Below are 5964 nucleotides of genomic sequence, written 5' to 3'. Positions count from 1 at the left end.
GGCTTGAATTTTCGTGGCAGTTTCATATTATCATGAACATTCAGGACACAGCCGAAGCAAAAAGTTTGATTGATTTGCATATCACAGACGGAAATAAGCATTTCATCCTCATGCCCAACACAATTTAAACCTTCATGTAGTGAATCTCATTGGTTAACAAAGTGCAAAGATGTTTCCTGCAGTTGATCCACCGGGTTTGGCCACACCTCAGGAGGTATTTTGGCCGACTATCTCTGTTGTAAACTCCCCAAATCCTCTGGTGCTTCTTGCCACTCAAACACTTGTGCTCAATCGCCACAGAGCTTAGACTGGCTAAGCTGCTCCATGATCCTAATGTGATTCTTTTTAAAGGCAACTCTTTTTTTCCTTAGCGCTGCATCATGAGTTTTTCTCTCACCCATTCTTGACCCATCTTCAGTGTTCTGGTTGATGGAAGACGGTTCTCCCGGTAATATTTGAGAGAAAAACAGCACTGTCTGTTGGCCCTTCAATGCTTGAGGTCTCCATGTACTCTTGGAGCAAAATCTGTTCCACACCATGATGCCACCACCCCACCGCCGTGCTGGAGTGTGGGGATGGTGTCCTTTGTCCATACTCAGCATTCCTCTCCCTTCAAACACAACAGGTCCAGTGGAGTTGAATAAATATGGAAGGCACTGTGCAAATATAATAAATACAAGCAAGTATTTTTGGTATTTGAGGATTGTCGTTTTAGAATCTGAGATTATTGTAACTGGGAAGCTAAAAGAACATGTGTTTTTTGAAAACACATCATTTACCACCATGTTTAACATCTTAAATTTTCCTCTCAGTCACACACATAATCTGCTTTCATTAATTAAAGTCAAAATGCATGCAATTTCACACAATAGTTATTGAGGGGGAAAAGGGAATAACATTAATAGGGTTTTTATTTGATTTTAAAGTAATTCAGTCAATAGACCTAAAAACCAATGCGTACAACAGTACGAGAAAATCATCACATCTCTGATAAATGAGTCATGTCAGCCAAACACAAAACACTGAAATTCATATGAAGCATTTACTCAAAACAAAAATCTGATGTTTTTTTACCAAGAGGAAGGAATCAAATGCTTTTTAAAGTGTCATGTTTAATTTGAGGTTACCCCAGATTTTAAAATACAAAGGGACTTTCTGGATAAGAAAAAGATGAATGATTTTAACATAGTGTTGAGCTGAATACTGAAATGACATCTTCAGAAACCTAAGAAATGATTCTTCTTATGCAAAAAAAAAAAAATATTTACATGGCAGGACTAACTTGTTCAATACAGACGACTCTATAAAACATAGAGGTTCAAATTCATATATGACTGAACCTGCTGGTGTGATCACTTTGACTGCAGAACCGAACCAAAGTATAAGAGAATAAGCTGGTGCTCAGGTCCCCCAGGCCAACAGAGGGTGCCAGAGCACTTTGTTTTGTTACAAAAATCCTTTGTTTTTTGTATTGAAGTATATGAAGATAAGTTTTAAATATGTTTGTTTCTCAAAAGCAGAGATGTAAACTAATTAAAAACATTTTTACAAACAAAATGCAATTTAGACTTGGAGATTTAGAAGAATTGACATGCATACTGTGTAAGCAGTAGCAATAATGTAAAATGTTACAGTTCTGATAGTTACTAGTCAAACTTTACAGTTACTTATGTTAATAATCCAATCGCTTATGTCTGAGATGGGGTCTCCTTATATTTACACTGCACCTGTTTGACAAGAAAACTCAGCAAAACAAATAATTTTCCAAAAATGTGAATTTAAACACAATTTGGCCAGCCCGTCCTGACTCTACTGAGCCTGCATCAAAGAGCTGCACACCAGACTTGACTGTAAGAGCAAATTAATAAATCAGTCAAATTAACCAATGAAAATGTAAAGGGTGTGACACAACAGCAAATCATCCTCAGTGGTCCTGAGCCAAAAAGCTGATGGTAACTCTGGATGAGCTGCAGATACATTTAGCTCAGGTGGGAGAACTGTTGACAGGACAACCATAAGTCATGTACTCCATAACTGATCTTTATGGAAAAGTGTCAAAAAGAAAGCCATTGTTGAAACAAAATCCAGTGGAAAGTGTGGTTTGCAGTTTGCCACAAGACATATAGGGGCGCAGTAACACATAGGAGGTCACACAAGAGCAAAATGAACTTTGTAACCTATATGTGGCGGAAAATCGACCCTAAACACACCACCCCTGTTGTGAAACATGGTGGAGACAGAATTACGCTTTTGGGATGATTATCTTGAGCGTTCACAGATGCTTGTGGTCCAGTCTGACTGAGTTCTGGGTATTTTACAAAAAAAGAAAAGATTTGACAAAAATTTTCAGTCTAAACGTGCAAAATTGATACCACGCTTTTCAGATTTTTACTTAAAAGCAATTTTTTCTTCCACTTTGTAATCATGCACCAGTTTGTGTTCTTATAAAACTCCTAGAAGATACATTGAAATTGACAAAATGTGGAAGAGGGGTTTGAATACTTTTGCAAAGCACTATATTTGAGCTTCTTAAGCGCTCTATCCTAAGTGTTAATTCCCCGAATGAATAATGCAAACTAACTGATGTGATGTACATTGTGTACTTGAGATATGTTTTGGAGTTATTCCTTTAAATTACCTGTATGAAAAGGTGCCAAATATCAAGAAGGATGGATCTGTGGTGGGCTTCCAGATCTAAATCTGCCTGTGGCCCCATAAAACTACGGGCCGGCCCTGCAAGCACCACCCAAAAAACCCCCCAAAAAAACAAACTCAGAAGAAGCTGGAAATACACAAATCCAACATATTCTTTGCCCGGCCTGTCGGGATTGTTCTGATTTTTCCCGCTTTTGACACTTACTGCGGTGTCTGAAGAGACGGAAACTTGGAGCTTGCTGCTGCGGCACTCAGCATTCATTACAGACCGTGAAGAGCCATCATCACCGGGAGCGGAGCAGGATTCAAAGAAGTCCTCGCTTCCATCAGCCAACATGTGGCACAGCAGTTTTTTCCCCCCCTTTTCCATCACATCAGACACATCAAAGTGGCTCGGGACCCCTGAGGATGATGAGGAGGGAGGGGGGGGGGGGGAGGGGGGGAGAGAGTAGTGTTAAAATTCGAGGAAAGCAGGTCTGTTCTGGAAAATAATTTTATTTCTCACTTCATCATGCAAGAACTATGCTATACATAAGCATCCTACTGGGAAAATATATGAAAATTAATTGCTTTGTTACTTTTAAACTATCTTCAATCCCATAGAAGCGGCCTAAAACGGATCTGCTGACACCTGGCAATTCCTGCCTCACCTGAACCCTGCTTACATTAACATGTTCCTGCTCCTCTGATGTTCCCATTTAGTTTTACAATTTAACTTCTCACACATAATACTCCCAGAAACCCAGTTTCCTTTTTTCAGCTGCACCTTTTAACTATCTCACCAGGCCCATGTAGTTAAAAGTAAATCTGGTTGAGCTTATCTGTAAAAACCTGGTCTAATATAGAATGATTTTAGAGATATCTGGTTAAAATGGTTCAGTTATAAAAAAAATATTTACTTGACTAGAAAGTGTTTTTTGTAGCCAAAATAAAATTGAATAGCCACGCATGCTGAAGCGTACGTTAATAGCAACGCATTTGCCAAAATGCAAGATGAAAATGTCTATTTAGCAGTAGTGCAGTTAAAGTGCTTTTTTTTCTATCAAGCAAAGTTGTGGTACAGTATTATAATGGTGTTAAACCTTCCTTAATTTCTAAGTTTTCTTTTTCATCAGTCTTTTAAAGTGATCTTGATATTTTTTGTTTGTTTTCTGAGGGTCTTTTAGTTTTGTCTTCGAGTTATTTTACTCATTTTGTGTCTGCTACTAATGTCCCTGTTGTCTAAAGTATGAGAAAAAGGTGCACGATATACGGCGCAGTTTTTAAAAACAAAAACATAAACGAGAAACAATAACTTAATTCACATCTTTAAGAAATGGGTGGTGAAAAAAATCCAAAGACCTGAAAGATGCCTCGTCCTATTTCCTGTATAGAATATTTCCAACTAACTCTATTTTAGGTATAAGTTTGATTTTTTTTTCTGTCAGCTAAACTTTTTTCTTTTGCTTTTAGAATTAAATGGAAAATTAAAATTAAATGGAGTACACCTGTTCAGGTTGAGTGATTTAACATCGATTCAAAACTGGTTATTGTCTAAACTGCCTTTTCAAAGTAGAAAAAAACTGATTAATCTGAGTTTAGGAGCCTTTCTATGTCTAAAATAAACATATATGGCCAGATTTCAGCAAGGACCAAACAGTAACCTAGGCCCAAAGGTCTTGGGGCTCTACAAAGTTTTTTTTTTTTTAGTCTCTAAACGATTTCCAGAAAACACTTGTTTATATAAGGAATTTATTTTTTGTTCTGTTTTTGTGCACACAACAAACTTTTCAATCCCAACTCTAATCTAATCTCCGTGTAAAATGTTGCTGCAACATTTAAAGTAATTTCTTGCATGAATATATGAATATATTAACAATTCAATACATTTTCAGAAAGAAACATTTAGGTTATTTACATGTGGAAGAAGCCTTAACACCTTGACATTTAATGTGCACCAAACTATCAATCTAATTTAGTTTGCATGCTTAAAGGAAACACGTTTGGGTAAAGGAACAAAACTGGCTGTAGACCAGCAGGCCGCGCTAAACTGCTTAACGAAACGATTAAAATCCCCCAAAAAGATGGTCCTAAATAAGCCTTCATAAAGTCCAGCGAAATAATGATCCAAGTTCAGTTTAACAAATTAATACTAAAGTCAATCTTCCTGATGGCACAAAGTCATAAGCGTTGTCTAAAGACAGAAGTACGGCGGTGGGACGAAAGACGAAATCTTTATTGAGACGTAGCACAAACTACCGTGTGTCTCAAAAAGCAGGAGAGCGACATGAAAATATGACAACGTTCCTAAATGCGAAGAACCGAAGAGACCGCAATAAAGTAATGAAACGAGAACAAGCCCGGCAGAGAAAGTAAAAAAACAAAGCAACTGGACTTGTTTTCCGTAGTTGAAGACGTTTCGCTTCCTCTCCAGGAAGCTTTCTCAATTCAAAAAGTCTGGAGTAATGTAGAGTACCAAGCTTTATACTACTGCCAACAAAGGCCTTGTAATGGCTTAGATAACATGCAAGGCGAAACGTCTTCAACTACGAAAAACAAGTCCAGTTGCTTTGTTTTTTACTTTTTTTTTGGAATAGACCAAAATAGACCTGGATGACTGAGAATCTTCACTAACAAGCCCGGCAGAGGCAGGACGTTACACAATTCAGAGCTTGGCGAAGAAGAAACAGCAAGCGATTTTCAAAGAACCCAGAGAGAAACAGCCGAGATACTAATGATTTAAACAAGTCTGACCACCAGAGCTCTGCACGGTGAATATTGCAGACTGAGGAAAAACTCAAAAAGTGACACCTCAAAGTCAGAAGTACGCCAAGGACAGCCTGGAGGAAGACTATCATGAAGCACGTCTTTAAGTCAGAGCTCTCTGACGAGCCTGGAGAGACTTGGCTCGTCTCTTAAATAAAATAAAATAGAGGGACCTATAAACAACGGACCGCAGCCCCCATGAGACAGCACGGTGGTGGCAGTATTATGTGAAGGGGAAGTTTCCCGTGCGTCTGGAAGGCCATCAACTCTGCAGGAGCTCGGTCAATTTGGGCAGGAGGAGAACAGGCTGTGTTTTTATCGGACGTGTCGAAGGCTGCAGGCGTCGGAGAGGCTAAAAGTTTTAACTCCACTGCTGAATAATTTTATTTCTCTGCGTAAAATTAAACGCCGGTTGTAATAATTTCCTGATGTGTTTTTTTTTGGTTCAGAAATGTTTGAATATTTTAAATGACTAAAGCCTTAAAGTCTGCATTCAAAACCAACAAGCTTATTTCGGAGCAGTGATGCATCGGATGCAAGTGAACAGAAAGGAGACGACACATG

General features: G+C 38.4%; 1 long non-coding RNA gene across 1 annotated transcript; it reads right to left on the bottom strand.

The window, feature by feature from the left end:
* Positions 1–589: 589 nt before the first annotated feature.
* On the bottom strand, positions 590–3247 carry LOC118565227. Its single transcript, XR_004932274.1, has 3 exons — positions 2861–3247; positions 2639–2733; positions 590–610 (listed from the first exon to the last, which is right to left on the bottom strand). It is a non-coding gene; the product is annotated as an uncharacterized LOC118565227 (long non-coding RNA).
* Between the last annotated feature and the right edge of the window lie 2717 nt (positions 3248–5964).

This window comes from Fundulus heteroclitus, chromosome 13 (assembly GCF_011125445.2).
Source record: "Fundulus heteroclitus isolate FHET01 chromosome 13, MU-UCD_Fhet_4.1, whole genome shotgun sequence".
NCBI classification, from domain to species: Eukaryota; Metazoa; Chordata; class Actinopteri; order Cyprinodontiformes; family Fundulidae; genus Fundulus; species Fundulus heteroclitus.
This window is presented reverse-complemented; position numbering and strand designations above follow the sequence as displayed.